Below are 12,499 nucleotides of genomic sequence, written 5' to 3' on the forward strand. Positions count from 1 at the left end.
AACGGTCAAAATGGCAAAGACCAGAAATCCACAATACTCCAATTGCCAAGTGGAAATAAGCATCAAGAACCACTCTCTTACCTTGTCCACGAGTGTGTCCACTTGTGTGAAATTTCCAGACTGCAGATTTCCGGCGTGTCTCAGATGCCTCAAGGGTTACCTCCTTTGGCTCCGCAATTCTGCTTTATGGCTCTCCCGTCTATGGAAACAATCAGAAATAGATACGAAGAATTTTACCAAGAATATAATTGTTATTTAAAAATTATTAAGCCTGGGGGGAAACATTCAACATTCATCAAGAGAATAGTTTAAAATAAGTCAACTTAAAATGAATAACCATGCGTATTTTTCAAGGACCATTGCATAATATTGAAAATCACTTTAGAGAAGCGCTTAATGATATGGAAAAGTCCTCACAACGTAATACTAAGTGAAAAATGCAGAATATGGGATTTTACATATAGTATGATCTGTTTTCCCTTTAAATATGCACTTTCCTACAATCCACGTGCATTTATTTTTTCCAATTAGAATGATCATATTCAACATTAAAAAACAATAATAAAAACAAGGAGGAAGCGTCTCCAAACGCATTTTGGGTCAGGACACAGCATACTGAGACGCGCCTTAGACTGTGGATCGGAACACAGAGGGTCGAGCTGGAAGCCCTTCCCCTCTCAGCTGAATTCCAGAGCGTGCTGGGGGTGCCCCCGTGGGCTCTAGCTGGGCTCAGGGGTTACCTCTATCTCCATGAAATATACCAGTGACTCAGTGATGTGGTTTGGATCTGTGTCCCCTCCCTGCCCAGTCTCATGCCTAATTAATTGTAATCCCCAATGTCGGAGGAGGGGCCTGGAGGGAGGTGTTGGGATCATGGGGACAGATTCCCCCGCTGCTCTCGTGATACTGAGTTCTCATGACATCTGGCTGTTTAAAAGTGTGCGGCCCCTCCCCCTTCTCTGGCCACAGGAAGATGTGCCTACTCCCTCTTCATCTTCCACCACGATTAAAGTTTCCCGAGACCTCCCCAGTCATGCCTCCCGTACAGTCTGCAGAACCGTGACTCAATGAAACCTCTTTTCTATGTAAATCACTCAGTTTCAGGTATTTCTTTGGAGCAGTGTGAGAACAGATGAGTACACTGAGAGTCCCTCTCATTGCAGTGGTGCATGTGACGGTGCCCAGCAAGGTGGTCTATGGTGGGGACCAGTGGATGTCCTGCCCTGACGTCCCACGCATTACAGTGGAGTTAGGATGAGAAGCTTTGGGCACAGAGAAGCAGGCAAATAACTGAAGGTGAAACCACTGGGAGGCAGCAGTGAGGGCAACACAGGACCCCGGAAACCAGGGGTGCGGGCGGAAATTCCCACTTCACTCAGGAGCAGCTGCGGGACGCGGCCTGCAGCTTCTTCAGACTTCTCTGAGTCAAGAATCGCCCAAGGTACGGTGCCAAGAGCGTGCGTTCAGTTTTTCTGGAGGCTTTCTTGCACCTGGTTTCCCGAGTGGGGTTCCAGGACGTTTCCACTGCTCTCTTCTGAGGGCACGTTGATTTACGCACCCTGCTCCAGCAGCCGTGCGGGTGGGTGTGTTTGATGCAGCCTCTCATCCTGGGCCGTACATCTATTTTCTCCTAAAACGATAGTTTGGACATCTGAAAACGATTCCTCTCTCATAGTTTTACACCACATTAAAAACGTTCTGCTTCTGCCTCCTCCATGTCAAGGCTACTTCAGCTCCTTCACCGTTGGCTCCGTGGACACTGGGTGCCTGCCCTTAGGTCTGAATTCTTAGAGGCCATGTTCTTCCCACCCATTGAGACGTTTTTAATGTTTTTGTTTTTGTTGTTAAATAGTAGATTGTAGTTTATGCTCCTATAATTCAGTATGCTTATTTCATGATAGAACTTCCTCTTATGCCGGGCACGGTGGCTCAAGTCTGTAATCCCAGCACTTTGGGAGGTCGAGGCGGGTGGATCACGAGGTCAAGAGATCGAGACCATACTGGTCAACATGGTGAAACCCCGTATCTACTAAAAAAAATACAAAAAATTAGCTGGGCATGGTGGCACGTGCCTGTAATCCCAGCTACTCAGGAGGCTGAGGCAGGAGAATTGCCTGAACCCGGGAGGCGGAGGTTGCGGTGAGCTGAGATTGCGCCATTGCACCCCAGCCTGGGTAACAAGAGCGAAACTCCGTCTCAAAAAAAAAAAAAAAAAAGAACTTCCTCTTGTTCCAGAATCATATAAACTGCTCTCAGCAGTGTTTTTAAATTGTTTTGCACTGTGCTCTGCCACGCTGGCACCGTGGTGGTGGCGGTGGAGGCCGCTACCCCGATCATCGCTTCAAGGCTGGTGTCCTGTTCTTTATGCACGCCCGCCCAGCTTCAGGCCTGCTCCTGGGATCTCCATTCCTGTCCTTGGCGCCAGTCCATTGTGGCAGCATCCTGCCTGCTTGTGACGCAAATGTCAACCTTTCCAGGCTGCTCCATTCCCACCCTTCAGCCGAGGGAGGCAGCTGGTCAGCATGGGCGGCCTCCCTGGGCACGTGTTCATGGCAGAACTCCTTTGCTCCTGGGGGAGGGAGAACTAGACCGGTCCCTTCACTCGGGTGTTTGTTTCCAGTTCTCTCCTCCGGGTTCAGCCCTGCACATTGAAGTCACGCTCCCATCCTGCCCCGATCATTCCAGAAATCTATCAATCAACGAATAGGTCAGGTTCGCTCTGCACCAGGCTGGGGCAGCCGCTGCGCTTCAGCATAGAACAGAGTGAGCCTCCCTGCCCCGCAGCAGTCCCCTTCCAGTGGGGGCCTGTGGCTCCCTATGCCTTGTCCTGGGCTTGCCCCGGGGGCTTGGACCTGGAGCCCCCACCACCCGGTGCCACTTTCCTGAGAGGAGCCTCCATGCACAGAGCCCTCCTCCAGGAGGGGCCCTCACTTCACACCTCAGGTGCTTCAGGGGACTCAGGCCAGCGGGGGCTCCACCCGACACCGGGAAAAAGCCCCGCTCTGATGTTTACACAGGGTAAAAAGAGTACAGCCAAACTTCTCTCGTATTTAGAGAACTGGTGGAGCATGTGCCCGTGTTCTGCTTTTTAGAACACTGACATTTGTCGCCGGCCGCGTTACCCATGTTGATGGGGACCGTGTGCGTGGGAAGCCTGCTGCATCTCTGACTTTCTCCTATTTCCGTTCCTGCCCTTTTCACCCATTTTAGAATAATGGCAGGACAGTGCAAAACATATGCAGAAAGGGAGAAGAGAAGGCAGGAAAATACTTATGGAGGTCAGAGTGAACATAGAAGTTACTCTGGGGAGCGATGCCGGCTGCGTTTCTTCTTCCCAGCAGAAGTATGGCCTCCCCACCCCCACTCAAGACCGTCTATTTCCTAGTTATCAACAGGTGGGCTTACAGCTATCTTCGGAAAGCAACACTCTCACAACTGCAATCTTCTCCCCAGAATGCTGAAACCGACTGTATTGTCCCTGGGAAGAAAAAAAAATTTGTTTCTCACAGACAGTGCTAAAGCTGCCCTGGTGAATTCAGCTAGTTCCGCACTGCCGACCAGGAGCAGCCTGCAGTATAGATGGCAGAGCACTGCAAGGTCTCCGCAGGCGACATGGAAGATGAAATGCGAAGGCCAGGCCCGCATAGCTGCCCAAACTTGGGTGAGTCAGACCTCGTCATCCCAGGTCTTCACGAAGCCCCTCCAGCTGAAACCTGGGACCTCCCGCCGCACAGGGACAGACCTCATCATCCCAGGTCTTCATGAAGCCCCTCCAGCTGAAATCTCGGACCCCTCTCACATGTGCCCCCCTTTAAGTGCCCAAGAAGGGTCCTGGCTATTTTATATTAAGATTTCAATATTTTTTCTTAATGGGGGCTATATTGTATAAGCTTTAGATCTCCCTAGAAACCTTGATTCACCTCTGTCTGTGAGATTCAAGGAACGATGTGATAAATACAAGTTGGGGTTTAGGCCAGAACTCGAGACCTGCCCGTCCTAGATGTCCCCACCCAGTGGTTCGTCCAGTTCACGATTTTGTCCTTCAATAGAGCTGAGTGGGCCACGGTGCAGTTAAATACCAGGAAAGGTTAAAGAGAAAATGACGGATATTTAAATGCATTTTTAAATTTCTATACCACACAGTCTATAAACCACACATCTCATAGGTTAGAGAGAAGTAGCAGGGTCCTGGTGACGGGTAAGACCTTGACATCTCACCCTCACCATCCTCCTTCCTACGCCGGAGACGGGGGACTGGATGGTCTCCTCAGATTAACTGACCCTCAGTATCCCTAAAAGCTATCCCTTATCCCTCATCCTGTGAGTACAGAGTGAAAGTATGAATCAATGCATGGAACTAGTTTCATCCCTAACACCAAGTGGCTGAAGACAAACCAGTCCTGAAAACGGATGAAGGCAGCGATGGGAAGCAGGGGCTCTGCTCCTAGCTTTGAGGTTTTCACAAGCTAGGGTGGAAAGCTATTTGTACTATATTCTCTGTGTCTCTCTCTCTTCTCCCCTCCCTCCCTCTCTCTCATTTCTTCTTTTTATTCTGAGAAAAATGGAAAAAGAACCCATGAGGCGATGCTCAAGACCTCGATTCTGTGCTTTGTTTCAGTAACTCGCCTAGTCTGGGGCAGCAGGCAACGCAGAGATGGAGGAGGGTGTGGAAGAGGCACGCGCACCCACCGCCAGCCCCCAGAAGGAGCCGTGCTGAGGAATGGGAAGCCTGGAGGCAGAGTGCCTACTGTAGAAAGCCCCGTGAGAAGGTGTTTCTGTAAACTGAGGCTGTGCTGCTTCTCGTGTTTCTAAGTGGCGGCAGCCACACCTGCTGGGTGATGCGTGTGAACGGCTCCCTTACTCGTACCAGAGGTAACAGCCCTGTTCCTGTGAACACCTGTGTGGTCTCGGGCATCTGCTGGAGATCCTCGCATGGTTTCACTTCATCCCTACAACAGCCAGTCAACACACATGCTCCTTTCCAAATGAGGAAACAGGTTTGGAGAGGTTAGGAAGCTGTTTGGCACCAGTGAGAATAGAATTAGAACTCAGATCCACCTGACACAGAAACCTGCGCTCTTAACCCCATGTGTCTCAATAGCCCAAAATCATTCCACATACGTGAGGCAGCAAGACAGCAGGAAGACACACATGTATTTAACTCACAAATCATCAGAACACTCTAATACTGTGGCCTGGGTGCAACTGTCTCTCCAGATGCAGCCTGGCTTCCCTAATTGCAAGAAGGGGCGTCTGCGGAGACAGTGCAGACTCTGTATCCGGGCGGGGTGCATTTTCAATGGTCACGCTCCTGCAGGCGCCTTTCCTGGACCCCAAGGCCCACACACTCCCTCCACCGGCCCTGCCCTGGACTCTCCAAACCAGCGTGTTTGGTTGTTGCTTGTCACACCGTGCCCTACAGCCCTGCACAGCAGCAGGGCCCCACCGGGGTCACCCCCGCCCCCAGGGTGGTCGCAGCCTACCTTTGCTGCTGCAGTTTCACCATGGACACGACTTTGTCCACATCTTACTTTTTTCTTATTACTGCTTTTTTAATTAAGAAGCTAATTCATTATCATAATGTAAAATACAAAACCAGAGAGAGGATTTTCATTTTTAAATTGTAATCCGATCATTATACACAGAGTAAACATTATTTGGCTCTTTCTTCCATTATTTTTCTATGAATGTGTTTTACATATTGTGAGAACATGCATTACATAAAATATATCCTGCTTTTCACTTAACATTTTATCGCCAGCATTTCCTATGAAATAAAAAAGAAAACACTCCTCACAAGCATTATTCTTGGCTAGCTTTGTAACAGTACACAAATCAGATATGCTATGATGTAATCATTCCATAATCAACAGGAATTTACCAGCTTGTCTCTATTACATCTTCCAGAGTGGTAATGAACATCTTCCTGCGTAAGATTATTATTATTTTCTATTTTGCATTATTTCTTTGGAACTAAATTCTGCAAGTGGGGAAAGTAGGTTGAAGGGTGCTAACATTTTTCAGGGTGTTGATAAATATTGCAGGACTGCTTAAGAATAACAAAGAGCTATTTTTCAACTCTACAAACCTGACAGCATTTAGTACAATCTTTGAAGATATTTGCTCATTTAAGAAAAAAAATCCCTACCCTATCACCTCCCACTAAGCTGCCAAGTCCCTTAGATTCAATCCGCCTGCTAGAAAGCGATGAACCCACTCTCTGCCCCTGCAAACTTCAACACAATTCTCACGTCCATGGACGGCGTGTGATTGCCTGAGGAATTGTTTTATGTCCCCATTGCCTTCCCTCCCCACCCAGCTGTTCAGATGTAACCTCTCAGTCCTGCTGGCTCTAACCTACATTGCTGCCTACAAGCTTTCAAAACGTCTTCCAGCTTTCAACCTGAACATGTGGAAGGTAAAACATCATATGCATATTAAAATGTCAGATCCATATTTTCTGTCTCTTTGTCCCCAAGGCCACTTTTTGAAGTACAGTAATCGGGGAAACATCTGCATAGACTCGACAACGAAAACTGCAATTACTAATTATTGAGAGTTTATTATGTGCCAAACACAGTCTATTAAGAACTATGCTATCTCTTGTTTAATCCTTCCCAGAACACAATCAGGTTAAGTATTACAGGACCACAACTTCTTATCTGAAATCCCCAGGCCCAGGTGTTTTTCAGAATTCATAACTTTCAGATTTTAGACCAGTCTACTGTAGTTTTGTAAAATGCCATATATTATATCATATGCCAAGGGATCTCAGCAGCAGACTGTCAGTGAACATTAATATTTCCACAGTAAAGTATATGAATATCAAATGGAATAAGGATTATAAAAAGCTTCACATCAGTTGAGTCAGAGGTTGTTAGAAAATGCTATCAGATGAAAGGCAATGAGAGAATATTTATATTTATATTTATATTCTCTGTCATGGAGGTAATCAACTAACTCATATAAAACCAGTGTCTAGTTATTAACTAATAATTTAAGAGAGAAGGGATTTATAACACAGTTTTGTTTTTCACCACTGGAATTCCTGCCTATATTGACAAACTGGCCACAGTTCAAAGTAGTGTTAGTGAACAGGGTGGCTTTAAACATAAATATCTACAATATATATCAAGCTAGTGTTAACATGTGCCCGGATCAACTTCTGCCCAAAAAGTCAAGGACCAAGAACAGGTAAATAATATATTAAACAGCCACTTTATACTCCTCTTAACGTATTTTTCACAGGTAATAATGAATATAACAATGAATGGATTGGACAAATACTAGCTTGAATATTGCTTGACCATATGTATAACAGTGACCTAGAATCAAAGAGATTTTTAAGAGGATGAAAAATATTACTAATAGAAAATAGAAACTTTAAAAGAAAGGCTAAGCAGCTGACTAGATACAGCTGAAGAGAGAATTATATGATTGGAAAATACATTTCAATTCTCAATAACTTATGAAGAATGGGGAAAAAGAAGAAAATATAAAATACAGTTTAAGAGACATGTAGAATGATATGAGGAAATATCAGAAAAATATAAGAAAAACATAAATTATATATAAATGTAAAACATTTTCTATCAGAATTATAGGAGAAAAAATAGAATGAGAGACAATATTTGAAAAGATAATGATGGAAGGTTTTATTACTTTTATTTTATTTTATTTATTTTTTTAATTGCATTTTAGGTTTTGGGGTACATGTGAAGAACATGCAAGATTGTTGCATAGGTACACACATGGCAGTGTGGTTTTCTGCCTTCTGTCCCCTTGCCTGTATCTGTCATTTCTCCCCATGCTATCTCTTCCCACCTCCCCACCCCCTAGTCCCTCCCCCATTTCCCCCCAATGGACCCCAGTGTGTAGTGCTCCCCTCCCTGTGTCCATGTGTTCTCATTGTTCAACACCCACCTATGAGTGAGAATATGCGGTGTTTGATTTTCTGCTCTTGTGTCAGTTTGCTGAGAATGATGGTTTCCAGGTTCACCCATGTCCCTACAAAGGACATGAACTCATCATTTTTGATGGCTGCATAATATTCCATGGTGTATATGTACCACATTTTCCCTATCCAGTCTATCATCGGTGGGCATTTGGGTTGGTTCCAGGTCTTTGCTATTGTAAACAGTGCTGCAATGAACATTCATGTGCATGTGTCCTTATAGTAGAATGATTTATAATCCTTTGGATATATACCCAGTAATGGGATTGCTGGGTCAAATGGGATTTCTATTTTTAGGTCCTTGAGGAATCGCCACACTGTCTTCCACAATGGTTGAATTAATTTACATTCCCACCAACAGTGTAAAAGTGTTCCTATTTCTCCACATCCTCTCCAGCATCTGTTGTCTCCAGATTTTTTAATGATCGCCATTCTTACTGGTGTGAGATGGTATCTCAATATGGTTTTGATTTGCATTTCTCTGATGACCAGTGATGATGAGCATTTTTTCATATGTTTGTTGGCCTCCTGTATGTCTTCTTTTGTAAAATGTCTGTTCATATCCTTCGCCCATTTTTGAATGGGCTTGTTTGTTTTTTTCTTGTAGATCTGTTTTAGTTCATTGTAGATTCTGGATATCAGCCCCTTGTCAGATGGGTAGACTGCAAAAATTTTTTCCCATTCTGTTGGTTGCCGATTCACTCTACTGACTGTTTGTTTTGCCATGCAGAAGCTGTGGAGTTTGATTAGGTCCCATTTGTCTATTTTGGCTTTTGTTGCCAATGCTTTTGGCGTTTTGGTCATGAAGTCCTTGCCTATGCCTATGTCCTGAATGGTTTTTCCTAGATTTTCTTCTAGGGTTTTTATGGTGTTAGGTCTGATGTTTAAGTCTTTAATCCATCTGGAGTTAATTTTGGTGTAAGGTGTCAGGAAGGGGTCCTGTTTCTGCTTTCTGCACATGGCTAGCCAGTTTTCCCAACACCATTTATTAAACAGGGAATCCTTTCCCCATTGCTTGTTTTTGTCAGGCTTGTCAAAGATCAGATGGTTGTGGGTACGTTGTATTTCCTCTGAGGCCTCTGTTCTGTTCCATTGGTCTATATCTCTGTTTTGGTACCAGTACCATGCTGTTTTGATTACTGTAGCCTTGTAGTATAGTTTGAAGTCCGGTAGTGTGATGCCTCCTGCTTTTTTTCTTTTTGCTTAGAATTGACTTGGCTATGCAGGCTCTCTTTTGGTTCCATATGAAGTTTAAGATTGGAAAATACATTTCAATTCTCAATCACTTATGAAGAATGGGGAAAAAGAAAATATAAAATACAGTTTAAGAGACATGTAGAATGATATGAGGAAATACCAGAAAATTTACTTTTAAAAGACATACATTTTCATATTTAGGGAGACCAATAAATCCCAAGAAGAGAAATTTAAAATCCACTGTATTTAGCTACAATCTAGTAATACTGCCAAACACAAATGATAAAATCAACATTTAAAAATGATTATCAAGGAAAAAAATAGATGTCCTAAAATTAAACAATAATTAGAAAGGTAGCTGGCTTCTCAATAGTTATAGGAGAAGCTGGAAGACAATGGAATAATATCTTCAAAAAAAGGGAAAAAAGATGTTTATTTGAAGTTGTCAATCAGCTTACTATATTTTTGAAAATGATGATGAACTAAAACTATATTTTTGAAAATCTGATGAACTAAAGACATTTTTTAAACTATGACTGATCTTTATTAAAGGAACTTTTATAGGGCAAACGCTATGAAGAGAGAAAGGATTCCAGAAAAAAGGTTCTGAGATGCAAGAAGAAATGTTTAGCACACAAAATAGTAAATGTGAGTAAGTCTAAACAAGCATTAGCCATGGAAATAATAACATATAATTTGTGTGGTTAAAAATAACAAGATGGAACTAAATTATATACACAACATATAATTTAAAGTGAAAGAACTCTACATTGCCTGCATTATTTGTGAAGAGGGTAAATATTAGCAGTAGACTTTGTTAAGTGGCCATAGCTTCTTAATATTTCTAGGATAATCAATCACATCATGTAAGCTGAATGTATTACTTCTAAATTGAATTGCAAAATAGGGAGGAAAAAAGTCTCAATCAATTTAAGAGAAGTTAAGAACAGAAGGGGAAAAAAAACCTGGAAAAGGCAGCAGAAATCGAATGCGTGAAATAAAATAGTAGACAGGAATTCAAATACATTAGTACTCATGATAAATATAAATGAATCAACTTCCTTATTTAAATATTAGAGTTATTACTCTGGATTTTCAAAATTCCAGCTGTATGCCACTTATAAGAGATATGTCTAAAACATAAAGGCATTGACAGGTAAAATGCAAATAGATGGAAAAGATATTTCAAACAAATAACTTTAAAAATCTGGTACAGATGACAGATATATTAGTATCAGTTGAAAGCAAAAATAAACAAACAAACAAGAAAAACACAAAATAACAAAAAAAGTAAGACAAAGGCCTTACTAGAGATTTTTTTTTTAAAAGAGGTTACTATATATTGATAGAAGGCTCAGTTGACTAGGGAAGTGTAATAATTCTAAGCATTTTTGTTGTTATTAACATAGCTTCAACATATATAAAACAAAAATAGATAAAGTTATAAAAATATTGGTAAATCTAGTATCATATGATATATTTTAAAAACTCCTCTGTAAATATTTGAAAGACTAGGCAGGCAAAAACAGTCAGGAGATAAAATATTTGAATATTACTATTAAATAGTTTGATGTAGTAGAAATACATAGAAGTAAGGAATAAAATGTGATTTTTCTCACTCAAGAAATATTTACAAATACAGACCATATACTAGAAAATAAGGCCAATTGCAACATGTTTCAGCAAATTAGTATAACAGACAAAAAGTTTCTGACTGCACCCAATTTTTTTAGATTCTGAGACCCAATTTTCTTTTTTATTTTTAGTGTCTTTAAGTTGGCATATGTCTTAAAATCAGTGACTTCTTATACTTGCTGTTGCCATTTTTTATCCATATTTTAGCATTTCTGAAACCAAAATAATTTTTAGAATTAATAGCACTCTAAACTCAATATAATGTATTAAGCTCAAAATTAACAAAATAATTTTAAAACAAATCTGTATATTTGTGAAACACAAAATACATTTCCAAAAATCTCCAAGTCAAAATAGCACTTATAGTGGAAAGCGGTAAATACTTAGGGCTGAGCGATAAAATTACTAGGTATCAAGAATTACAGGATGCAGCCAAAGTCATAATAAGAGGCAAATTTATAGTCTTAAATTATTATATTAGAAAAGAAAAAAGCTGGAAGTTAATGAACTACAAGTTTAACAGAATAGACCCAACAAAGTAAAAGAAAGAAAATTAGAACAAAATATTATATAGTTGAAAATAAAGAAATGGGAGAAAGAATCAACAAGACCAAAATTTGGTTCTTTGACAAAGAACCAAAATTAATAAATCTCTGGCATATAATCAAGATTAAAAAGGATAAAAGTCAAATATGTATTGCACAAATTAAAAAGCTAGCAATAATGAACATACAACAAAAATTTAAAATATTCTAGGGTTATCAGAAACAAATTTAAGCCAACCAACGTGGAAAAAAATATGAAAATGCCGAATTCCTACATAGCACAAGTTATCCAAACTAATGTAGATAAAACCAAATGGTCCTATAATCAATCATTAAATACTCTGAATCAATATTTAAAATCTACCTTCAGAGAAAATACAGATGATTTTACAGTTGAGTTTTGCCAGGCATTGTACAATTTTACCACAGAACTATTCCAGAGAGGACAGAATAAATATTTGTCAAATTCATGTATCGTGTTGGTTATCAAAATCAAGAATAATTTAAGATGACAAGCCAGTTTCATACATGAACAAAAGCACTCATGAACACAAATGTAAAAATACTCATAACATTGTAAGCAAATGGAATCTAGGTCCAAATTGAGTTTATTATAAGACTTTAAGGTTGCCTTTGCATTAAAAATTATATTAATTATTATATTAACAGATCATAAGAAAACCCAAATGCCAGATATTGAGACTTTTTATATAGTTTTGGTAATCCGGATGGCATGGTATTGGCACAGGACTGACAAACAAATAGAACGGAATACAGAATTTAGAAGCAGACCCACACATATATAGAAACTTAATTTCTAACAAAGCTGGCATTGCCGGTGATTGGAGACTGAAATGCATAACTGGTAGCCCAATGAAACCAAGAACTGGGCTTCCTTCCTCACAGCATTACAGCACATATACAAAACAAGACACTTGTAGTTTACATGTGAAATGATTATTTTAATTTAGAAAAAAATGTAGGATACAAACTTTGTATATTTTAGGTAAAGTCTGTTTTTTAAATAAAGACATGAAAACTAAGGAACAGCAGAAAAGATGGATAATTCAATTGCATTAATACTTAGAAATTCTATTTGCCACAAAGATAGTGCAACACATAATCATCAAAGAAATCATATCCAGACTCTATGAAGAACTCTAAAGCA

General features: G+C 40.8%; 1 long non-coding RNA gene across 1 annotated transcript in view; it reads right to left on the reverse strand.

Moving 5' to 3' along the window:
• Positions 1 to 12,499, reverse strand: part of LOC141581582 (uncharacterized) — a 451,221-nt gene that overhangs the window by 146,240 nt on the left and 292,482 nt on the right. Inside the window, exon 2 of the long non-coding RNA XR_012514268.1 lies at positions 82 to 199. This is a non-coding gene — a long non-coding RNA (uncharacterized LOC141581582). The remainder of the gene's footprint in view (positions 1 to 81; positions 200 to 12,499) is intronic.

The sequence above is a fragment of the Saimiri boliviensis genome, chromosome 16, assembly GCF_048565385.1.
Source record: "Saimiri boliviensis isolate mSaiBol1 chromosome 16, mSaiBol1.pri, whole genome shotgun sequence".
Taxonomy (NCBI): domain Eukaryota; kingdom Metazoa; phylum Chordata; class Mammalia; order Primates; family Cebidae; genus Saimiri; species Saimiri boliviensis.